Raw genomic sequence first — 26,856 nt, forward strand, 5'->3', positions numbered from 1 at the left:
AGAAAATAACCCTTCCCACTTTAAAGTACAAATAATTAGCCAACCCACATAGATAAACGTCAAACTACTTAACTCATAAAGACTTGGACGATATAAATTTTTTACTTAAAATTAGTTTTATTATATAAAGAGAAGTTATGCTACAGAGAAATAGCTATGGTGGGTTGCAAATGATCAAGCTAAACTATATGGGCTCCATCACTAGCACCCTCCCTCCCCCAGTATTTTCAGAGAATTTTTTCTTAGGGCCATAATTATTTGATTTTCGACATAAGTCTATCCCTACCGCAAATTAGTCTCTCTATTCCAAGACTGATATTAAGGTTCCTAAAAATAGGCTTACCATTACGACTGTTTTCAAGATCTAAATGTACATAATTTTATCCGTATATTTTGTTTACACAAAGGATGAAAAAATATTTAAGGATCAAACTAAACGAACGAATGCCGCTAACGGTTATGAGCAATTGAAAACAAAACAGTCAAGTTTTAAACGTAAACAAAATTCAATTTTCGGTGAACTTATTTTATTAATTTTTATAGTGAAAATAAAGTGATTTTACCAATAAGTTAATCAGTTTTAGTTTTTTTATCGTGAAAATATTTGTCTGTAAGTTTTATTCTGAAAAAGGTAAGATAATTTAAATTATTGAGTTAAAATACGTTTTAAAATTATTTTGTAATATACCTAGCCATGAAATATTAGTATTATATTTCAGTTTTGACTTTTCAAAGAAGAACAAACTCTAGACTTGTTTAAACTAACGTTTAATAAAAGTGTTTTATAACTAATTGCAGGTTATATTACTTAAGTATGTCAAAAGAATACCTAGCCTAAGATCAATCAAATGGTCACCTAGTTTTTTTTTAAATATTGCGAAAATTTGACAAAATGTTGTTAAATTTCAATGAAAATAAAATTACTATGTATTTTTTTTGTATCATTTTGCAGTTATTTCTTAAAGTTCAATATATCACACATTAAGGCAACTGATCAGCTAAACTTCATTGACATGTATCTCTTTTATATTTGTTTGTTGTCAGAATGAGCTTCTTGTTCTTTTTTTATATTTTAAAAGTTTCAATTCCTACTTCACCATTAATTCACCATTTATTTATTTAACATAATGAAAACCCGTTTGTTAAAAGTATATCTATGTTGCATGTCCTATCTCAATTATAAGTAATTGTCCTGTAGATCAGACTAAAATTGTAAGAACCCCCCCCCCCCCCCCCACCCGGGCCCCCTAACATAATTACTTTTTTAAATTAAAGGGGTAGTTTCACGAAATGCATTTGAACTTAATTTAGTGAACCGCATATTTTTTGCTAGTAAATGGGTTAAACTATATTTAAATGGCATATATTTGAAAGAATTTCAATTTTCTACCACGTAGTTTTGAAAATATCAAGACTTGAAAATCGTCTTTTTGTGATATATGCAATTTAAAAAGGCGATTTTCAAGTCTTGATATTTTAAAAACTACGTGGTAGAAAATTGAAATTCTTTCAAATATATGTCATATAAATGTAGTTTAACCAATTAATCAGGAAAAAATATGCGGTTCACTAAATAAAGTTCAAATGCCTTTCGTGAAACTACCCCTTTAAGTAGGTAATTTATGTTTTGAAAAAAAGTCCTAAGTCACTCTGTTGCTTAAATTTTTTAATAATCTATTCAATTCTACTAAATATTGATAAGATTATACAGACCACGTAAAAAAATCGATAATCTGATTATCGTTTTTTTACATTCTAATCATACTCAGGTTCAGATATATGAAATAGACAGAAAAAATGATTTTCTGTCACTTATTTTTCTATTTTATAAGGAGAGGACAGTGGACGAGAAATTATTCTTTCCTTTGTGTTCCAAATTCTGCATTTAATATCTTATCATTATTGGAAAAAAATTGTGAGTATTTCCTTTGGAATAACCCACTCCTAGAAATCAATGTTTCATCATTAAAAATCTCAAAGTTCTCAATAAATCACGAAACCTCCTAGCTATATCCTAAAATGTGAATTTATCTTAAGGTCTTTTTTTGTCTGAAGCATAAGATCTTTAAATTATCTGTCCCCAAATTAGTTATACTTTTCAGGGAAGCTTTATAAATGTCTCAGGTGGTTTTAGGCTATTTACCTACCCCGGCCCCAATCTCATATGGACAAAGCAACTAGTTTGATTTTAAAACAAGTGTACTGTTTTTGGCTTGCGTAGAGGGATCTAAAAGACAATGAACAGTAAAAGAAAATAGGGTGAACTTTCTATTTCAGAAGTTTATCATTATTAGTAAATGTTAAAAAAATATTTAGAGCATCACCGCGCGATAGACCGACGGACAATATGATCTATAGCGCAGACAAGCACTGGTCAGCAAATATTTCTCAATAAAATAAGCATTCTAACATAACATTTCTAACACATACTTACAGACATTTCGAATTATAAGGTAGCTTTGTTGCTCAAAATGTAAGCAATAGTAAAAAGACAGAAAATCAATTTTACCGCATTCTCTTAACCCCTTTCTCTTCATTATGTAAAGAGTATTATTATTGGAAAGGGATAAATATTGACTTTTTTTATTCATGTCATATTCATGTGGAAAAAAGTTATTTCTAATGTGTCTGAGGATAGCGAAAAAATATATAGGTAACAATAGTTTTATAAAAACGAAAAATAAAGTTAACTTTAGCAATTTTTTTGTCATTAGAAATATTGATAATCGGAAAATGGCATTTTGAAAACTTAACTGAATTAGATTTTAAAATTTGAAACTCGCATCAAAAAACAAGGATGATAAATTTTATGTTTTCCGATGATAGGCTAATTCAGGATCCTTTTATACATTGATGTTTACAAATATTTCCAAAAAAAATGTTTATTTACTTTGTAGAATACCTATACGAAACATTTGAACACATACCAATCCCTTTTTTAATTGAATGGCATACTGGACTGTCTAGGTATAATATGTATGTATCTAAGCTATATAAAATGATATTACTTCGCTTCTTATGGACACAAATTACAATTGTACCTTTTAACACCACAATTCTAAAGGAAGTTATTTTTACTCCAATAAATTTAAGTGCAGAATTTTCAGATTTTTATCGCAGCTATTTGTCATTTTTAGAGCTATAATTGACAAGTAGATTTTACGTGCTGAAAGCTCGGCTATTCTATACTTAGGTTTATAATCTTGCCTTATTAAATTATTGATGTGACGTACAGCTTATTTTGAATAGCTGTTTTTAAGATCTTATTGAACAAAGAAATAAAAAAGTACTACTTTTAGAATACAACTAGAATTATGATAATATTTAGGGTTAGTTTCTTTACTTATTAGATTACAGAGGGGATATAATTTTGTTCAGCACTCGTAAGTTTACTTCAATTTATCGTTTATTGCCGTTTCTTCAAGACGCGACGGACTAACATATCTTATTTGTAAAGTGGCTCTACTTCAAATAAGATATTCCTAATAATAGTAGGACACATGTAAGTGAATTAGCTTTGCCAACAGTAGTGCATACAATACAGACAATATTATATGTATATTAGCATTTTTGGTAAATTAAAGTCAAATTAATCTTGAAATAGTCCACCCCCAAAAGATCTAGATTAAGTTAGACCTGATACTAATTTTAAATATGGCAAGATTGCATTGTTTATTTATTACATTTGGTGATTTATTTAAAGTTTTTGTTTTTGTTGTTTTGATTTAGTTGTTTTACTAAAATGTATGAATATGCACAATTGGTTTAGTCTCATATTATCAAATTGTTTCTACTGAAATCTCCAAATTTATAAGTTTTTTTTTGTTAAACAAGGATCATTGCATCCATAAGTAGTACAGCTATCAAAATTTTTTTTTAACAGAAAGTCTAATTTAACGATGCTATATAAGATTAAGCATTTTCGTTAGGATAAGTTTGGAGTTAGAGGGGAATTGGGGTACTGATGTCCCAACTAAAATATGAACGATTTTACTGCATAATTAGATCACCCAATTATAACAGGGAATTATTATGGACGGTATAGAATAATTGCAAATAATCTGTACCCCTTTTTTCCTTTATATTTCCCAGCTGCCTAAGCAGAAATTCACATACTTAAATTTAGGGGAAGAATAATTTATCCTCCAGTGTCCTATCCCTTTAAATCCCTGCCCACCAAAAACCAATACAATAACAAAGACACGCTGTCTCATCAATTTTCTTAATTAGTGACACTCATGGCAATTAATAAAATATATCAGAGAGGAAGGGGACAATTGACTGTTTATTACACTGTAAGTCCCCAAATTTTTATAATATCGTTTTCTTATTCGTTTGCTTATAAACTTTTGGGACGTTTTATTGAATTTTGATTGATTGGCTCCTTATTATTTACTTTATCTAATTGTAATCTACAGAAGGGATAATTTTTATTATATCATCATTGGGGATGTATATCAATTTATCGGCTATTTTATCCCCCCCCCCCGTCCTTCTGGAAGACAGGTGTTTTTCATTTTTATTATTTATATTATAGAATTTTAACTTTTTCTTTAGCTCAGAATTTCCACTTTTAAAGTATTGGTGCTTATGATAATACAATTTCATTGTTTTTGCATTGACATGAAAATGAAATATACTCAGGACCAAATAGAAGCTCCTCTAAAAAGTGTGTTTGTTTTTGTTTTGTGAGTTTATATTGTAAATTGTACACATAAGTCTATAGGGATAAGACGGTTGCTGATAAAATAATGTATATCACCAATGATGATACACAAAATTACCCCTTCGGTAGATTACAATTAGTGGTTGAAACGTTTGGACACTTAACTTAGTGAACCATCCAATAGAAATTCAATTAAGTCCTCAAAGTTGTTAACCCAATGAATAAGAAAACGTTATTATAAAACTTGGAGACTATTGTAATAAACAGCCCAATGTCCCCTCCCTCCCTGCATATAAGTAAATATAAAATGAAAATGTGTTTTGTAATTCTATCTTTTATAATCTAAAGTTTTTAACATTCCTTCAGTTAAAAAGCCAGGGATTTTGGGATAGGTCAATGACTGTTAAATTAATCTTACTCCCAAAAGATATGCGCGAAATGTTGCGTCTTGTAGAAAATTAAAGATGGGGTTTAAATAGATTAAGATCCCCTTTCCACCCTGGTGAAAATAAAACATTTGTCCTTTTAGATTAGTTTCAATTTTTGTTTTGTTTTTACGTCAAAAAATTACAAGGATTAATATGTCCATAAGTAGTGCACAACAACATCTACTTTATTGAACAGTAATATAGTAAAATGTATGACTTAAGTAAATGTTTAATGCTACGGACTACTTAAACTTTCTTCTAAAATTAACATAATGAATCTTCATCTGTAGTGTTGATTGTTATTTTAAAATGCTTGTTCTTTCAACAAATCCTATTATTCTCATATGAAAGTCACATGATGTCTGTCTGTGTATACCGAAAGATTCTCAACCGCTGAACTGGTTTGGTTCTCCTTTACAATGTAGGTAGCTTCTGAAAGGCCTAGGGAAGGTTTGTAACCATTTTAAGTTGAGGTAACAGCATCTTCTTTAGAGTAATCGCATATGAAATAGGTAATTACTTTTTCTTTTTTGAACAAAAATTGAAAGTGGGGGAAGGCCGACTAGCAGCCTCTAGGGGCGTAGCTTCTAGTGCTTATACAAAAGTAACATAATGTATGTGTGTGTGTTATTTTTAGACTATGCCTCTAAAGGCTAGGAGTGTTACCACTATTTGTTGATATTGCCCCTGTCCCCTTTGGCCCTAAACTTGTAATTATCACTAATTCAGTATTGACATTACTCACATACCAACAATACGTGCAATCAAAACCACAAAAGAACCTTTTCTTAATGTAGTGACTATACTTTGTTATAACAATGTTCAAGCCGTTTGTTCGTCGGAAATATGTATAGTGATTGTTTTCGGCTGTTTTGTAAGATAGACTTTAACTACAAAGATGATTCTCTTGTCCACTTTGGTAAGAAAACTAAAACAGATACCTAGAATTTTTACTTTATTGTATAAACATATTAGTAATACCAGATGTATGCAATAACATAACTCGTGTAGATAGATTGTTCTATATAAAGGGCCAAATTGCTTTTTCAATACTCAATTTCAGATACGCTATGTTTATAGTAAGAGTTAAGGGAATGCATTTGTCCATAACAGGCGCAACCCAATTGCTTAAACAAAGGTTGTGCCATTAAAGGGTTGATTTTGTTCAACAATTGTCTTTTGATATTTATTAGAATATCAAATTGTACAACTCTATATATGTCAAGGCATTTCTATATGCATATAATTTTATGTGCCTAACAAAGCATCCATCATATTAAAGTGGGTGAAATGAACCCAAAAGGATTGTAACCATAACAAATATTCGTTATCAAATTGTCAATCAATTTTAAATCTACTGCCTTTAAGGGGGTGTTGAAACATTTTAGCTGAATATTGATATTGTTTTTATAACATGTTATTTACAACCCATATATTTGTTTCCGATGTTTTATTATTGAAACATAATTCATATTCAGGAATTTATTTAACATGCATGTAGAAAATTGAAAACAAAAATTTATACAAAAAATTAAATCTTAATATTGCTGCGTTACCCATGGACCTAATTTTTCCAGTAAGGTTACATTTTGTAAACTGTTTGATTTGAAGTGTTAAGACTTAAATTTGATGTATTAGATCATAAATGGGAAAGAGAACGATTTTGATAGATTTATTCTAATACTTTTTGTGTATTAGAAATTTAAAATATATGGTAAAATCACTGAAGATTTGTCTCTATTTCTCTTTATGATATATAAAAATAGGGAAAGGTGTTTTCCCTTAAGTGGCGTGTCAAGCACAAAAAACCCCCTCTTTCTCCTTATTTTTGAAATGATTTTAAAATAGGAGAGAGGTTAGTTTAACAAAAAAGCGTGAAACCTACATTGATTCAAAATAAACTTTTTTAAAAATCCAATAATACAGATAGACGTATGAACATCTACCTTATTTTTAGTTAATATAAATTATGTAATGACTAAATACATGTTGGCCTTCAAAAATCAGAAAGAGATAAATATAATGTAGGAGGCAGAAATTCAATTATAATTCGGGGAAGATTTTTTTTCAATAAAATTGTACTATCCTTCGAACATCAAATATTTGCAGCTAATTAATCTACAGCCCTTTCCTTCCTCCAGGTTTTCTGTTAGTTGTTATTTTGCCTATTACCTTTTCACTTTCCCTGAAAATATCCCATTGATCTTAAGGATAAGACAATGAACAATAAATGGATGAACATCCCCAATGATGATAAACTAAATTACTCGTTCTGTAAATTAAGACTAGTTGACAATACTAGTTTGGAAACAACCAATCAAAATTTCATGAAAGTACTCAAAGTTTTTGAGCCAACAAATAAGAAAATGTATTTATAAAACTTTGGGTACCAATGTAATTTACAATATCTAATGTGCCCTCCCTCCCACCTTGAAAACATCTAGTAGTAAATAAATTGAGAGAATAAAAAAAGGCGGATCAGTTGAAATCTAATTAGGCAGCCCTACAAGGCATCCATACAATCCAGGCAATTTTATATTTTAGCATAATGTTTCAGTAAGGTTGCTTTTTCTTATATATTCCTTATGTAAGACTTGATGTAGCAACTTTTTGAAACAATAGAATAATAAATGTTTAAGCTTAGCTTAGATGTATAATACAGACAACTACCTATTCAAATAGCAAGGACCCTTTTGCTAGCAGACGAAAATTAATTTAATTAGACTTTGCTTTCTCAATTAATCTGTTAGATGTTTAACACATCTTTAAAACTACATGGTAAAAAATGACAATGCTTTTAACATTGTCTTCTTAAATAAAAGTGTTTGTGTTAAGGTAAAACAAAACAAGTTTAAGCTTATTTTAATTTTTGGTGGAATGTAGAAACATAATTTAGAATTAGTAACCAGTTATTAAAGAAATTGAGTTAAAAAACAAGAATACTAAAGTAAAGTAGTCCAACAAATATTTCTAGGGTGTCTTATATTTTTTTCCAGTAGCGCAGCCACTCTTCAAATATGTTTAGCCTGTCCATAAAATGTCACTGGCGTATAGTAGTTTTATACTGATCGTCTGAGATAATTTCATAAGCCAATTTTCCATTAATTGAACTACATGCCTCTAAAAAGCTTCTTGACCGCCATTGATGTTTTATAATTAAAAGGCTTCATAATAATGGAAATGTTGATTAAAACTTCAGCCGTCTATCTTTATTCGAATCCGAAAAAAAATCACGTTTCCCCGATATGTTTCAGACGGACAGATTATAGAGTATTTCTGCTATTAAAGGTTTCTACTCTTAGAACATTTTAAAAATTCTATCTGACAGACAAAAATTATAGAGTAACCGCTGCGATTAAAAAAGATTGACCTCTAGAAAATATACATTTCTGCCGACTCTCACTTATTTCAATAAAGAGTCGTTATTAACGACTGACCGACAGACAAACGTACAGATTTACCTAAATTATAAAGAAACCACTGCTATTGGAATTAGTTTGTCCCCCTATAAAATATACATTTCTTCCTACACTTATTTCCCTACGGCCTACTTAACTTTTCAAAATTAATTTAGGTATAATTTACTAACTTAAACTTTAATTTAATTTTTAAGCTAGTTTTATAAGCGGAGCTCCTCTAAATATCGGCCTTGTATGCATGTCCCTTCGTATGTTAAAGACAGGAATAAGGTATAGCCAACAAGCGAAATAAATCTAAGATTATTTTTTTAGGGGATGGGGCTTATATAAAGATCGTCAAATTGTTGCCCCCCAACGACAGCTAAGAGTCAAGTATAGGTTTCGTGATTTTTTCCCTAATAAATTTAATTATAAGCTGCGTTAAATAACACGAGATGGAAGGTGCATTTAACTATGAATTAGACTGGTACCTAGAGTTTTATAAACATGTTATCTTATTCATTAACTCAAAAACTTGGGTACCTTTTTAAAAAATTATTATTGTTTTTTTTTCAAAACTAGTAGTCCAGCCTTTAGTTTACAACCAATAATTTTTATTTGCAGAGAAGGGGTAGTTTTGTTTATTATCATGAGGGATTTAGGGAGTTAACTGTATTATCCCATATGATTTCTGGATTTTAGTAAAATTACAGTGTGTTCACCTCTAAATTGGCGTAAATCCACCCCACCCGAGATGCAACGTCCAGATATTTTTATATTTTAAAAAGGTTTTTTTTTGCCCCCCAAAGTATATAACACCTCAAAAGGCAATAAGTCTGTTAAATAATAGGGGATCTAAAGTGATAAGACAATGAACGATAGATAAATATAAATCTCTAATAATGAAAAGCAAAATTCCCTTTTTTTAGATTAAAATTATTGGTTGAAACGTTTTAAAAATCTACTTTAATTTCAGTAATAGTACCCAAATCTTTTGAGTCAACAAATAAGTAACTTTGGATTCCATACCAGTGTTGTCTCAACCATGACACTTTGGTTGAGCTTGACTTCCGAATTAGCGGGAAGTTCACGAGATCAGTTGGCGAACATACAAACCCCCAATACCAGGAACCATCAAGTTTCAACAGCAGGTTTGAATATAGATTTATTGATGAAATTATTTCAAAGACCTGAAATTACAATATCAATTAGTTCATAATTCCAGTTATTTATAACCACGTAATCTTATTTGCTTTTTTTAAAAATCATTTTTCTCTACGGTAAAATCTTTGGAAACTTTGGCTTTAAAGGAAAATTATTTGGTTTAATAAATCATTATTAAATGCAACAATAAGGCACATAAAAATTACTAAAACATATATTAAACATAATTAAGTTTCATGCTTAGCTGGCTAAAGCCCTTTTAAAACTACATATAATCGCCCTATACACCATTCTTCTTAATCAAATTAACAAATTCTACCTGAAGCTCTTATGGTTTCAAATCCCTGATATACTAGGGTCGTTCACACACAATGAGACCAATGATAGGCCCAATTTTGTTCTCCGAAATCTTCACACTCTCATATCTCATTCAAAGTAAAGAACGTGCGCATCATAATAAACAAAACAATCCATGCCGCGCCACATTATGAAGGGAAAGGCTAAAAAGACGACATTTGCGCTTAGTTTTAGGATTAATGATAAGGAATTAATTTCGTACTTGATAAACACAAAGCTTCCTCGAAAAGAGGTTAAGACACACCCCCCGTTTGAAAGTCAAATTAACTTCCTTAACGAGATTCAAGGTTTTTTTGCGCTGAGCACTAGCAACATTTCTCACTAAACTCAACTCACCATAATCACATGAGAATGGCCACATCCCGAAAACGTGACAATTTTGCTCCTAACTAAATGAAACCCCGTGAAATGCATACACAATATTATACTCCTCACTAGGACTCATAATACCTCACATTTTAGGATAGAAGGATGGGGATTGGTTTGTACCATACAACATTCCATGCACATGACAATCACGAGATCACATACACAATCCTAAAATAGATAATCCTATTAATCATGATGTTGTAAATATAACAACTATACTAAATAATAATCATTTCATAATCAATAGGTGATAAATCATTATTAATAAATCAATAAGTACCTACGAAATCAGGTTGAAATGTAAATGTAAACAAATAATGGTAAAAATAAAACGAAATAAATCTTAGACAAGAAAATTAAGATTTATAGGTACTTCAAACTAAATTTGTTAAGCATCAAAAAGAGTAGTAAGAAAAAATTTTTCAAAATCCTTGGGCAGAAAGTTTTTCAAACCTAATGAATAAGAACTGTAATATCTTAATCAACAATAAAACTTTTTAATACTTAAAGAATAGCAAAATAATAATATCTTCGTTAGAATTTTCATTGAAATTATGAAAAAAAAAATACCAATTTTTCTTTGTAAAAAAAAAAACTTTAAATATGAATTTTCAATCATTCCTTGATCTGAATAAAAATGTTTTACTTGATTGAAATTCATATATAATTTTAAAAAAATCTGCTAAAAAAATACTTGATTTTTTTCTTAGAATAAATATCGAATCACGCAACCTCGACACATTTATTCCTTTTTGTTAAACTTTTCAGGTAAGTTTTAAAATGAATTGTACTTTTGAAAAGAAATTAAACTCAATAAAATTAAATTTGAGCATATGAAATAGAAGAATATTTAATCGCATTTCATTTGATTCTTATTTTAGGCATAAAAATAGGCATATGAAAAATGTGGCTTTTTACTAAAAAAAATCTCAATTTCCATAAAATAAGAATCAATTATTAATCATAATTTTTAACAACTGCCTGACTGATACAGCATGTTCTTCTAGGGGAGATTTATCTGTCAGTCTGAACAAGACTCTTGCAGTCTTTCTCCCATCCTCAATTCTCGTCACTCGGCCCATCCTCAAACATCTCATCAGGGGATTGGTACTCGTAACCAGAACTATATCTCCGTCAGCTAGTGGCTCTGCCATCTCATCCTTCCACTTGGACATCCATAATATCTTCGGTAGGATCTCCTGGCGGTAGGCAGTCCAAAACTGGGCAGACAAGTCTTCCAACAACTTCAACCTGGAGGAAATTTGGTCCTCCGGTTTCATCGCCACATTGCACAACGGCTGGCGGTCAACATTTCCCAGCAGCTGGCCAGGGGTGATCAGCTGCCAATTCTCCACGTCGTTCGCAGCTTCTATCGTCAATGGTCTGCTATTCATCAACTTGCTGACCTCCGCCAACAGCACCAGGAGCTCGTTGAAATTAACAGAACTATTCACCAACTTCTTGGACAGCAATCTCTTGGTTAATCCCACCATTTTCTCAGCCTGCCCAATATAATGGTGGGCTCGGGCCGGGATCTGAGACCAAGAAAACTCTACCTGGCTGCCCAACTTCTGCTCTAAAACTTTGCGAGCACCGGATAATTGTGTGCCCATGTCGCTTACTATGATCTTCGGCAGACAATGAACAGCTTCCAACTTGCGCAGGGACAACAGGATACTGCTGGTATCATACTTTTCCAAGGCATCTAACCATAACGCCCCTGAGAACCTGCAGACCACCACGAACACCCACACCTTCTTCGTTGCTGTCTGACTCCTCGTTTTGGCGGCAGCTCTCCTCGTAACCAGCGGACCCATCAGGTCGACTTGCACAGCTTCAAAAGGCCTGCTCGGGACCAACTTGTCAGGTAACACGTCCTTCATGGTAGCACGACATTCCTTAGCCCTCTCAACACTGCAGGGCCAACATTTCTTCACTTCCATGATGGCCAACCTCCTTGCCTTCACAATCCAGCACCAACGGCGGCTCTCAGCTAAAGTTCCACGGACACCAGAGTGAAGCTCAACATGCGCTTCTCTCATAAAAACAGCAGCTAACCAATTACCAGGCTCCAAAATTATTAAACCTGGCATGTCTTCAAATATCATTTTACGGCCGCCAGTAATGGCGTCAATGACTGGCTGTCCTCGACCAACCATTTTAAGAATCCTCATCTCCCTGGTCACATAATTTCCACCGGGACCAACGACAGGCCAGGTCAATGATACTTCATGCACTAATGGATTTAATGACGCATAATTGCCTTTAGCGTCATTTATCCACTCATCTTCTTGGCTTCGTGACACAATGAAAAGTTCCGCCGCCGCCATAAAATTGTACAAAGACGGCTTGTACACAGAATCTGCGGCTGCTACATGACTACCAGCGGCTGTAGTCTTACCTTCTTGTCTGCTCTTTAGCTTCTTCAACCAGGTGTTCGCAACTTGCAGGACAGCTGCCATAATACGTTTGGCCTGTCCAAATGATCTCCTGTGCTTAAGCCTAAAGACATCTTCAGCGGCTTCTCCGGCAACTTTCATTGAACATAACTTAACCATTTTGGTATTCAACTCCTCTGGGGGTAAAACCTGCTTGACTTCTTCGGCAGTTTTCACCGGCCACGCACTTTCATCCTGGCGCAACCATTCTGGGCCCAATCTGTACCTGGAACCTGGTCCCAAATCTGATACCTTGCAGGTGCTTCTGGTGCCCAAATCTGCAACGTTGTGCGTCCCCGGGACCCACCTCCAGTCATCCTTGTTGGTTGCAGATTGAATTTCTCCAATACGATGAGAATTAAATGTGTTCAGCATAGCACTGTTGGAAACTATTTGTGATAAAACACACGATGAATCAGTAAAGTACATCACTCTGATAATATCAAAGGGCAGGGCATCTCTGACGGACTTTGCCAACCTTGTGGACATTTGGCATCCCATCAACTCAAGGCGTGGAATTGACTCACACTTGACCGGCGCAACTCTTGACTTAGTGGCTAGCAGAAACGTTTCAAATCCTTGTCTAGTTGGCCACCTCAAATATGCATTAGATGCATAAGCCTCTGATGACCCATCCGAAAACATCATCAAGGATGGAAGGCCAGTTGGTTCATCCGGGACCACACAACGGTCAAACTCCAATTTAGCGACCTCAGCTCTGTCCTCCAGCGACTGAACAAGTTCATCCCGTAGACTTTTTGGAATGAAATCTTGCCAGCCCAAATTCAGCAAACATGTTTTCCGCAGGACAAGTTTAATTCTCAACAGAATAGGGCTGCAAAGCCCGATCGGGTCGAAGGTTTGGGCGGCGAACCTGTGGACCATCTTCTTTGTCAGATTCTCGTCCAAGGCGTCCTGGAGGTTGTACAAATCAGCATCCTCTTTCACCTTCCTTCCCTTGACTTTACCATCTTGGTTGACTCTTGTGGCGATGGACAACACATCGGTGGCTGGCTTCCATATCAGCCCGAGAACCTTGGTAGGCTGGCAATCATCTCCAGAATAAATGACTTGTTTGAAGGAAAAACTACCTTTGCCGATAATCCTGTCGGCCTCTTTCATCATCTCCTTGGCTTCTGGCTTCGATCCTGCTCCCGAAATAACATCATCTATGAAGCTGTGCTTCTCAAGCTTGACTGCAACTGGAATCTGAGGTAACTTGAATTCCTCATCAGGGTAGGTAGGTATTTGTGGCTCCTTCCATAATTCAGGTTTGGCAACAATTTCACTACCGTTTATTTGTCCCTCTCCATACATCTCCTTGACCTCTGCTTCACTCTTTCCGCCGAACAGGCGGGACGTCAACTTCAGGGCTGTAACTGCCAAATTTCCCGCAGCTAACTTGCCGAAATTTACAACTTTGGTCAGGTAAATTTCAAGTGGACCATCTGGCGTCGGGGAAAATAAAACTCTCTTCATCTGGCTGTCGAACTCTGTGGCCAGGATGGAGTTATAAAACTTGGAGATATCCGCGGTTATACCAACCTTGTAACCGCGGAAAAGCATCAAATGATAAAATATCTTCTGCATTGGCGGCGGGCCTCCCAGCATTATGTTATTAAAACTGGTACCCTTGAACGTCAGAGAACTATTTGCACACAATCGCATGGGTGTGGAACTTGAATCCTCCTTGAAAGCAACCACTATTGATGAACAAGACTTAGGTCCTTCATACTGCAATTCTTCAGGCGTGGCTTTTTGAAAAACGCCTCTTCTTATGGCGTCGTTGAATACCTCCACATACATTCCATAGGTACCTTCCTTGACCATCCTGGCACGATCCTTTTCAGCAATTTTGCGGGCTAAACTCTCATTGTAAGGTAAAGTGTGAGGATCTTCAATATAAGCATATTGACCTGTCCACTTGTTGGACTGCAAGTCTAGTGTTAAACCTGCCTCAATTATCCTCTGCCTCTCACGCTGGTCCCAGGTAGTGCCGTCGGCCATAGCCTTGCACTCTTGACAAGCAGTACATCCTGGACAAAGTGCCTGCGGCTGTACGCCAAACGATTCAGACGTCAGAAAGTCTGGCAAAGTGCCTCCACTGACACTGACAGCCTTATAAGCCGACTTTTGATCTCCAGCTCCACCATCAGCACTCGTACAGATAAAACCACTACCAAAAATGGTTCGCCACAACATAGACTGGCCCACTTTCTGGTAGGTTGAAGGAAACACGTCAGGATGTGTATTTCCAATGATGATATCTAAGCCTCCACTAATATATGTAAACCTTTCTGGCGGCATTTTAAATATCTCGGCGGCAGTTTCGGGGTGGACCGAGCGCATCTCGTTGGCCCCGCCGAGGGTAGGCATGACAGCTGCCTCAAACTCCCTCAGATTGCCGTCCCTATCCTTCAGATAAAACACAACGTTGCGGCAGGAAGACTCACTGCCATCAGCTACAGAAATAGTTGTATATCTGCCAGTAGATTTCAGCTTCAACTTGTTGGATAACTTCTCAGACACAAGTGGCAAATTTGCCCCGGAGTCAAACATTACCGTGGCGTGGCAGGTGCCGCCGCCAGGTGCTACAACAGGAACTAACTGAAGTAAGAAGGTACAGGGGCTGGGTGCAGAACTTGACTTTTAAACTGTATTCACACCAGCACTAGCCTCATGGAGTAACCTGGAATGGTATCTGTCGCAATTATTGGTACCACAAACACCAAGCTTATCCGATTTATTACATTTGTCAGCAGTATGGCCGTCACATAGGCAAAGTTCACATAATTTCTTCTGCTGGACAACTTTCTTTCGGTCAACCACGTCCATCTTCTTAAACGTGAGGCAACGGAAAATCGGGTGTTTCTCCTTGCAGCTCTCCACAGGACATGCACTGTTCCACTTGGAAGCCTTGTCCTTTCCAGCCTTTCCATTCTTATTGTCGTTGCGGCCAGATACTTGCGCGGCGGCAGCTCTGTCACGATTTCTCTTGCCGGCGCCATTGTCATAGGACATATCACCAGCCAACATGGCACCCCTGGTCCTCTCCAGCAGTTCTACAATCTTCGGGATGTTTGGTTGGTTCATGCTACCTAGCTCCATCATAATCTTGTCTTTCAAATTTTCAGGGCACTTGTCTTTAAAAATATGAATAAGAGTTAGGTGGTTGTAATCCTTAGCTGCAGAACCAACGATGGCTTCTACCTCCTGCATCATGCTCTTGAAGGTAGCAATTGCGCTAACCACGTCCACAGGTTTATCCACAGGTTTCATCTTGTTCAACTTAGTTAAAATCCTCATGAACCGGCGAGTGTTTGATAAAAACATCTGATCAAGAAACGCCCATTGTTCATTATGATCTCTAATCGCTGACACTTGCTTGCGTAGTTCCGGGTTGGTTATCACCTTCTCCATACACAACATCAGACTTAACCTCTGGTCAGCAAATCCATAACCAGAGCATAGATCCTTAAAGACCTGTTTAAAGTTTGGGTAATCCGTGTCAGTACCGTCGAACGACGGCAACAAACTGTTGTCCCAGCGCCCATACTGCGGGTTGGAACTCCGAATATCCACAGCAGACATACTTCTGGAGAGCATGGCAGGTGTCCCACTCTCATCCAGATTAGATGAACGACGTTCCATCTCTCTAAGCCTTCGGTACATATCACGTACTTCTTGGCGCAACTCCACGGAAATTTTAAGCACTCCCATGTCCATCTTCACCTTCTCAATGACGTCGAGGTTCCTGGCGACAGTGCTTGACCTCGCGTCATCTGAATCATTGTCAAGCCAGTACAGAATTTTTGTACACTGCTCCAACGACGCATAAACTTTATCTGCAACAGTTTTCTGCTCACTAGCTTCATCCAAATCACGCTTAAACTCGCGCAGCTCACTAGTCTCCACGGCAGGTTTTAGACTTTTTATTAGGTCAGATTGGTCCTTGACCTCACTAAAAATGTCACGAATTGATTTTACAGTCACATTTTCACATGAACTAAAACTTTGGCAGGCTTTTAGATTGTCATAAAACACTTTTAACTGTTCATCAAAAACTTCTAGCCTTTCACTGCCAATAGCGATAGCTCGCTCAATTTTCTGCTTTTTGGTTAGTGGCATATTGATTCACTAGGTACTTATTTCACAGAAAAATTGTCACAGTTTATTGCATCAATAATTCACTGGATGCTATTGATCTCTTGATGAATGCTAACGCCTATTCATCAGATACTTTGAAATTGTCTCAACCATGACACTTTGGTTGAGCTTGACTTCCGAATTAGCGGGAAGTTCACGAGATCAGTTGGCGAACATACAAACCCCCAATACCAGGAACCATCAAGTTTCAACAGCAGGTTTGAATATAGATTTATTGATGAAATTATTTCAAAGACCTGAAATTACAATATCAATTAGTTCATAATTCCAGTTATTTATAACCACGTAATCTTATTTGCTTTTTTTAAAAATCATTTTTCTCTACGGTAAAATCTTTGGAAACTTTGGCTTTAAAGGAAAATTATTTGGTTTAATAAATCATTATTAAATGCAACAATAAGGCACATAAAAATTACTAAAACATATATTAAACATAATTAAGTTTCATGCTTAGCTGGCTAAAGCCCTTTTAAAACTACATATAATCGCCCTATACACCATTCTTCTTAATCAAATTAACAAATTCTACCTGAAGCTCTTATGGTTTCAAATCCCTGATATACTAGGGTCGTTCACACACAATGAGACCAATGATAGGCCCAATTTTGTTCTCCGAAATCTTCACACTCTCATATCTCATTCAAAGTAAAGAACGTGCGCATCATAATAAACAAAACAATCCATGCCGCGCCACATTATGAAGGGAAAGGCTAAAAAGACGACATTTGCGCTTAGTTTTAGGATTAATGATAAGGAATTAATTTCGTACTTGATAAACACAAAGCTTCCTCGAAAAGAGGTTAAGACAAGTGTAATTTACATTTCAATAACTCCCCCCTTACCAAAAAGGCCCACCCTAGCCGAATGAGATCTTAATTAAAACTAAAAACATACATCAAACTTATTTTTATTGGGTAAAAAGTAAAAGCTTTCCAGATTCTATGTGAATCTTCCCTAACATTTAGAATTCAATATATTTTGTGGTCAATAAGATCTTAAATGACAAACAAAAAATCTTACTACTTAAATAATAAGATAGGATAAATTTTAAGTTAATGATATTTAACATATCTTATCTTTGTAAAAAATCTACCAGTAGTAAAATCAATTTTATTTTATTGATATTTTTATTAGATTTGGTGTTTACATAGGCAAGCAACTAAATTGAATATTGCGGTAACATCTACCTGGTAACGATAACAGTAAATTGTAATACAGTTTAACAGATAAAATCTTAACCCCTTACAGTCGGGCCACTTGCCGCACCTTAATCGGTCGGGGGGGGGGGGTGAAAGGGGGGGCGTTCAACGCCCCCCCTTATTATCTCAGTTCCTATTAGAGCTAGAGGGCTAAATTTTTTTGTGCAAGTCCATGGTTTGATAATGAATTTCCGACCTTTTATAAGTCTAAGTCAATTTTCGCTTCCTTCACCCTTTTATTTAACAACCTTTGTTTTTAGGTCTTTTTTTACTTAAAAATTTCAAACGGCTGTAACTTTCTTATTTTTGAAGCTAGAAGAAACTTTTTTTTCCAAAAAATGTTTATCTTTATGTAAATTTTACATTAGAAATATCAAATATAAGTTTCAGCGGCCGCAGCTGTACTTGGCAGCTTCCAGCCGCCGCAGTCGGCGGTCGGCGGGAAAACGGCGGCGGATCTTCATGAAATTTTAATTCGTTATGTAGACATGTAAGAAAAGCTTAAGTTTAAAATTTGAAGTCTCTAAGTCAAAAATTACGGCCACAGGAGCCTTTTAAAGATTGAGACCTGGAGGATCAGGACCTGCAGGATCATACCTGGAACCTGAAAGTGACTTGAACACCTGTATTTTATATAAGGATGTACTACTAGAGGATTTTTTAGTATTTTGGTATGATAAAATGCTTTGTTTTAGTCAAAAAAACATTTTTACTCTTTACCTGGATGACCCTGCCAGGTTTGCTGGCATCCTGTGCCCGCCAGGATGGAGATATTCAAAAAATTCCAACTCTCAGTTATGTGTCATACCCATACTTAAAAAGTCAAGCAGTTTGGGCTCTTTATCTTTCACACACAGAAAATGAGATAGAAAAAACCGGATGGGGGGCGTTCAACAAATATTTTTTAAATTTTTACCTGTACAGAGAGGACCTGGAGGCCTGGAGCTCCGGAACCTGGAGGCCTATCCAAAAAATCTTAAAACTTGGGAAAATTCATCATATAAGAATGATTTTACCCCTAATAACCTATCCTCTCAGTCCAAAGATAAAGCCTATACTCCCTGTTTACGCAAATGTGTCAAAACTTCCCCCCCCCCTTAAAATTATGTAATACCTATTTCGTAATAAAACCCTTTGATTGTAAACACGTTTAAACCTTCTGTAGATTAAGATTATTGGTTGAAAAGTTTAAACACTAGGTACTAATTTGGAATATTCAATAGAAGTAACCAAAGTTTTGAGCCAATGAATAAGATTTCGTGATTATAAAACTTTGGGTACCAGAGTAATTTACCAATGTCCCCCTACAAGATTGAAATTTTAAAAATTTTCGACCATGAAACTTCAGTGTAAATGATATTAATGATTTATTGTATTTTTTGTTAGGTAGGTAAGTCTAAAGAAGAATTATAGGAAGGAATGATATAATTGGTGCATCAACACTTGTAGAGCAGCATCGATTCCAAAATAAGGATGCAATGCTTAATAAGATTGCAAAGTAATCAAAGGCAGGCTTTTTACAATTGTAGAAGCTAATTTTTTAACAAAAATGTCAATAAATATCTAAATATTTTATTGGAGTAATGTATAGAAATAATATTCTATATCCATAGGTAGTCTTTAAATTACGCAATAAAGAAGAAAGCTATTAACAGTTTTATATATTGGACGAGACAGACGAACTTATGGACGTAAGAACGCAAAGCAAGTTATATCGATGCTTTGCTATTGAAATAAGGATACGAAGCTTGATAAGGTTGCAAAGCAATAATAGCAAAGCAATCAATGATCTTTTTTTGGGCAGCAGGGAAGCTTCTCCTTAATTCACTTTTGTATTATGAAAGTTTAATTTAGAATTATCCATTAGGACTGCAATAACAACCTAACACAAAAGTAAACAGTAAACATTTATGCAGTAAAACAAGTTAAAATCTTGATGCGTATTTAGTACCTAGATGTAATCTAAATAAGGAGTAAATTTTTAAAGTAACATTAAAACTTTTTAATGATCAGGACAATGTCGTTAGATTTAGATTTAGTTATTGGAGGGGGGAGAAAGAATTCTTTACTTCTTGGTTTCAATTCGTTTTGTTTTGATTTGAAAGCAATTTTAAACTTCTTTTTAATTTGAATCTAATTGATTTTCTTTTAGCTAAAATAAAAGATTGCATAGAAAAATCTGGGATATAGGGATAGGATAGTGGAAGACAAATAAATTATTTTCCTGATTGTTAAGTAGATGATAATATCTTTGGTCGCTAGTAAGTCTTGGGGGGATATAAGGGATGTAAATCATTTTAACCAGTATTGTCTTATCTCTCTAACTAAAATAATACAATAATAGCTTTCAAATAAGATTATTCAGAAAAATCTAGGATTGTAAGGGATAAGATAAAATATCAATGTAAATACCCAATTATTATTAACCAAAATTACCTCTTCCGTATGTTAGAATATTGAATGAAAGTCTCAAAGGTTTTTGATAAGAGATAGTGTTTAACATACTTTTATAATTTAAGGTCCATTGTACTTTCCTTCCCTGAAAAGTTTTACAAAATTACACATGGAGTAAAAGGACCAAAGAGCGTAAATTTATCTTCAACCCTTTTTTTCCCCTCCAGTCTGACGCTTAATTTGGGTGGGTGTAATTAATTGATTGTCCATTGTCTTATCTCAGTATCCCTGAAATTACGTCATAACTGCAGCACCAGTGAGGGAGGTGATAATGAAAAGTAAAGCACGTTTTTCCTTACCGTATTTTACTAACTTTAGGGTACTTTTATCAAATTTTACTAGTTGTTCTAAAGTAGCAGATTTTAAAATTTTTAACCATTGATTTTACTAGCTACAAGAGGGGTAATTTTGTTTAATTATTATTGGGGATATAATCAATTTATCGTATATTGTCTTATCCCTCAAGATTGATACCTAAATATATAAAGAATTATACATAATAAGATAAGGTCAATGAAAAAATATCTTCTCTCATCCATTTCAACATTTGCTTCCAAAGACAGAATAGCAGGCCTAAAAATTGAGGTAAATTGATTTATAAGCTTCCATTGTCTTATCCCTGAAGATTCCTGAGTTTTTCTGTTTCTTTGTGTTTTGAATTTTCCAATTTTGCCGATGACAAAATATTAATTTAGGTCTGACATGACAGTTGGAATTTTTCAGGAGTATTAACTTATTAAGGGATAAGACAATGGACGATAAATTGATCTACACCTTATTAAATTGTATTGAACAAAATTACCCCTTCTGTAGATTAATATTATAGATATAAAATTTTGGACACTGCTAGTTTTTCCCAAGCAATCTAGATTAGATAAAAGTCCCCAATACTTATAAGCCTAAAATTTAGAGAACACATTTTTTAAACGTTAAGAACCAGTAAAGTTTACAGTCCAACTACCCCTCCATCCCTGATAATGTCAAAATCAATCCGTGGAGTTCTCAGTTTCAGAAGTTATTTATATTTGTAGTCACTCGCTTCATAGAAATTTGGCTTGAGACCAGGGAGGAGGGGACATAGGACTGTTAAATCTACTGCACCCAAAGTTTTTAAACACGAGTTTCCAAAAAATAATAAATCTTTTGTAGTGCTGATTTTGTTTATCATAATTGGTGGTGCATGTAAATTTATAGCGATAGACTAATAATATGAAAAACTTTGCCTTTGGTAACTTTGGAAAAAGATGCATTTTTGCAAAAAAAAAGTGCCTTTACTTTTACCCCCGCCATTTTTACTTTCCCTAACTAATGCGTAAAAATGCGTAAAAATAATTCTTCCAAAGATGAAAAATGATTCACCGTATTTTTTGCTGCGTAATATTTTTGGTGGAGTGATTGCACCTTAGAAAAAACATTAGGTCATAGATAAAAGGGATGAATAGGATAGTTTTTTTAGCCCCGAGGTGCCGAAGGCACGGGCTAAAAAAACTGGTTTTAATCTTATGATTGTACATTTTTATATTCGTAGAAAGCTGGATATAATGCGATGATAGACATAGTTTTTTCGTATGGATGAGAACCGGTTCCTATCCACCGGATTCGATTGAATACGAGAAAGAATGATTTTAGCACTCCTTAATGAAGTATCTAATCATACAGTTACGTACTGACAGAAACAACCATATTACAGAAAAGCTTCGCTTCTCCATAATTTGTAATTTTTGGCGGGTGGAAACGTTGGTAAGTTGTTAATAATCGTTGCTTGGTCACTCGGCCCACGCGAAAATATTTGTAAAACGTTTGTATCTTTCTTTTTGTAAAGTTTTTTTTCAGGGAGGGAATGAGATTGGACTGTTAATTATTTTGGTACCAAAAGTTTTATAAGCAAGTTCTCTTAATGTATTGTCTTAAAAAATTTGGGTACTTTATCAAATCTTGATAAGTTACAAAATAGCAGTGATGAAACTTTTTCACTTATTAATCATATTTTGGGGTGTAAATAAAGTTATGTGTATTGTCTAGAGAAAAATATACCACTCTTTTTTACCTGAAATGTGAAATGTGTCACCTAAACGCATAAGGGGGTTATAGTTGATTATAATTTCAGGTAAAAGTTACTCAAAAACTACAAGGTGAAAATTAAGTTTGTCTTTTAATACCTAATCATCTTGGCTAATTTATAATAAAAAATATTAGTTAACAAATCTTTTTTTTGGTACAAGCGTAATATACAGTCCAATGTCCTCCCCCCTAATATGAATTTAATTAAAGAGTATTCTTTTTAAAGATACCTATTCTTTGCTCTGTTTTGTATATTAATTTATCTTGTTTCTAAATCATTGCCAAAAACGTAATATTTTGCAAACTATACTTGTTTTTATTTTCCATTTCTATTCTATAATAGGTATAAATTGTCTGTTGGTCCTTGCTCGTTGATTTTTAAGTTTCCCTAATCAAAATCAACAAAATTACCCCTAATGTTGAATTAAATCAATGGTACAGACAGTACGAGCTTATACACTTTTGGGAGTCCAGTCCATTGGTCCCCTCTCCTCCAGATGTTTAGGGATGAGGTACCATACTCATTCGTACTGTAATGTAGTCTTGATTGGTTCGCACAAACTAGGGATAGTTTGGTTTATATTGATTGGAGTATATATCAATTTACTGCCATTTATGTTTATTGGATGAATTAAAAATAATAAATAGTAATTTAACCATTTTGAAGTTATTGTCAATGAATAACTATATATGATATCTTCTTAGTTATTCTGTACCTTTTAACGTTATTTAAACTTTCTTTGCAGTGCATGTCCTCAACTGATATAATCGTCCTAGTTATTTAAAATCAGTTGCAAATCTTTATGCTTTTCAAGATTCAGAAATCTAGGGATAGAAAAAAAATTAATCTTTCCTTCTGTTCTTTTCTTTTAATATTTGCCTGTAACACATTGGGAAAAGAAAGGGTTGTAGAATAATAAAACCTTTATTGCCCTCTCCCTCCCTGGTTGAGATATAAATGATTATTTAAGATGTACAAATATAGAAACTAAATTAACATTATACCAATGTTATTTTATAAACGAAAATTCTCTAATAATAGCTAATAATATAAAGTAGTAAGGTTTTTCTTTGTCTGTCTGTTAAGATCTCACTAACCACTGAAACGAATTAGTTCTACATTTGGAAAAAGCTTTACATTTAAAAGTCGTAATAGACATTGTTTAGAGTTGATCAGTACCTAAATTTTTTATTAAATTATTTCTTTGCTATATGTAATAATACTTAATAGTCTGTATTTTAAAAACATATACTTTCTGCCATTCATAATAAATACAGAAGCATTTGTTAATAAAAACTTCATTGATTTTTTTGGTATAATATATCTTAAAAATAACGTATTAGTCACCATTATATTAGGGTAACTCTTAGCAGACAGGTAAAACATATTGGGTCTTATTTTAGTGTGTTTAAACCTAAATAACCTCTAAGCGGACAGGATACCACAAGGCCATATTTTTGTGTACCTGAACTTGGAAAAATAGAGGACAGGTACACCAAAATGTCTTATTTCGGTATACCTGAACCTGGATAACGTCTAGAGGACAGATACTCAACAAAGATATTTTTTGTGTACCAGAACCTGGATAATCCCTATATGACAAGTATACCACAAAGTCTTATTTTGGAACACCTATACCTAGATAACCTCTACAATGAGAATACACAGGTTAGAAAGGTTTACATTAGTGTATCTGAACCTGAATAACCTCTAGAGGACAAATACACAACAAAGATTTTTTTTTAATCTGAACCAAGACATTTCCCCTGTAATTCGTTGTTTTGCAGAAACTCTACTATTATCATTATGTCTTTCTTGTTACAGTGATTTTACATAATGTAATCCCACCAACTTTTTATAATAAACAAGAACTTGAAATTATACTTAAGTAGCGCAGCTAGTGTTGGATAATGTTTTAAAAAAAACAAAAAACATCAACTTATCTTCGTTACTAAAAAAAATGCCTCTTGATTGATAAAACAGATAGACAAAATTTCACTACTATATATATTATACCTATCCAAGAATTAAAGATTTTAAACATAAACCTACAGAGTAGTTTCGCTACTAAAATTTTTTGTCTTATCAAAAATTAAGGTCTTGGCATTCTTAAATGAGAAAATAAACAAACTTATAGAAAAGCGTTGCAACTAAAAAAAAGTTACTAACCATAAATTGAGGTCTTGATATTCACAAATAAGAAGAAAAAAACAGACGAACATAAAGTATTGAGTAGCTTTGCTACTCAAAAGATGCCTATCCAAAAATTAAAGTCTTGATACCCTTAAATGAGAAAGCATCATGTAATGCATGTATAATAAAAGAACTAATTTTCAAAACAGCAAAAAAAAATAAGTTTTAGAAAAATTAGATATAGTATCGTAAAAGTAAATTTGAAAAGGCTTTATATTAATGAAATATAATTAGGAAACCAGGAATAGGATAATAATTCTCCATCCATATTTTAATAAGTCTCCTCCATCTCTGAACCTACAGATTTTCTTACAATAATTTCGTGTTCCTTACATAGCAGCAGAAGGTAATATATGCTAGAATAAATATCTCTTTCCCTGCATTTAGTTTTGGTTTAGTTTCTCATGGGTTGATATTTTGGCTGGGTGGTGGTGGTAGAAGCTGGGGTAAAGTGACAACACTTATTTTTAAGTTTCAACTTAATAATGAGAGATTATGCCAGAATCAAAAGTGTGGAAAGGGTTTGATAGGTGTCGGGATAAGCCTCAAACAAAATTAAAGCGTCTTAATTAAACAATTGCTGAGATTGGTGTATCAAGAATTTCAAAAGTAAAATCTAAATATTTCAACTCCAAGCTGTGAATGATGACCTAACTAATTTATAGCCTTCTTTTTTTCTCATAGTGAATTAGGTAGAAAAGTCTAAAGATGGGCGGACTTTCATGTACTCCCCGCCCCCAAGGGTTCTCAAAAACCCGGGTTTTCAATCAAATTCCAAAACCCATACCTAACTCGGAAAAAAATCCGGGTTTTATGGGTTATTTAGAATTGTTAAATAATGTTAATAAAAATAATGCAAATGAGAAGAAAATATTCAACTAAATGTAAAATAAGTTGTTGTTTATTTATAAGAGTTAAGAATTGGTTATGTTGCTTAAACTTCTGGAAATGGATAGAAAGAGTGGGAGGACATTGCTTGCCTCATTTTTATTCATTAGCTATTAATAAATAGAACACAGATAATACTAATTGAAAAATATTTCATTTTGCAGTAGGACGGGTATAAAAACCATTTAACGATATTTTTTTATTTAAAAAAATTCATTTTGCTTGCAAAAATGTACTTTCTAATTACTGATGGAAAAGAAAATACGGTAGAACTTATATATAGCTTAAAACTTACTGAAGATAATTACAAAATTGGTTATCTGATTGAGTAAACCTTTTCATGGAGTCATAGAGTGGTTTTACGCTATTTTCTTGTCCCTTACAAAGCCCCTGAAGTCTAAGGACAGAGCCGCTAGTTATTTATAAAATACATATGTGCAAATTTAAATGAAACCTATCGTATTTCTTACTTTTTATAAGTGATCACATAATGTATATAAAAATATAAAAGATCTTTTAGCAAAAATTAAACCTGAAAATTAAAATACTGAAGCAATCAGAAGATACATAAGCCTTTTTAACAAATAATTGCATCTATGTTTCAGAAATTAAATACTATTCACGCAATTTGTATAGTTTTTCACAGGTTGTTATTTTATTTAGCTATTTTCAATTTTATATCATTGTAAAAACTTCTTCCCTAATTTTTTGTTTGATGAAATTTAAGACAAAGACTTCTTTATTCCTTTTTATACCTTGAAAACGTATTAAATGTAATCAAAACATGTGTACACTAGCGGCTGCGCACTATGCCCCAAGGGGACATCTAATTGTTTGACGTCACAAAGCGTCGTACAGGGGAGAGGGGTTGGTTGGGTTGCTTATAAAGGGTTTATGAAACCGCTCGCCCCTCCCCCCACAAAAATAAATTTAGGGGCAATTTCACTTGATTTGGATTATGTTCCTTCTTTCAAAATGGATATAAACCTTTCCTGGACCATCGGATCCATCGCTACATACAGACACAAACAGATACACAGACAGACAGACGGAGAGACATCCTGTGATAATGT

General features: G+C 33.9%; 1 protein-coding gene across 1 annotated transcript in view; it reads left to right on the forward strand.

The window, feature by feature from the left end:
• Nucleotides 1–429: 429 nt before the first annotated feature.
• The window catches only part of Klp31E (kinesin-like protein 31E), a 213,516-nt gene continuing 187,089 nt past the window's right edge, over nucleotides 430–26,856 (forward strand). The window contains exon 1 of the mRNA XM_080178409.1: nucleotides 430–631. The gene's annotated coding sequence lies outside the window, so the exon portion shown is untranslated. The remainder of the gene's footprint in view (nucleotides 632–26,856) is intronic.

This window comes from Acartia tonsa, chromosome 12, assembly GCF_053477335.1.
Source record: "Acartia tonsa isolate MP-2025a chromosome 12, ASM5347733v1, whole genome shotgun sequence".
In the NCBI taxonomy this organism is placed as follows: domain Eukaryota; kingdom Metazoa; phylum Arthropoda; class Copepoda; order Calanoida; family Acartiidae; genus Acartia; species Acartia tonsa.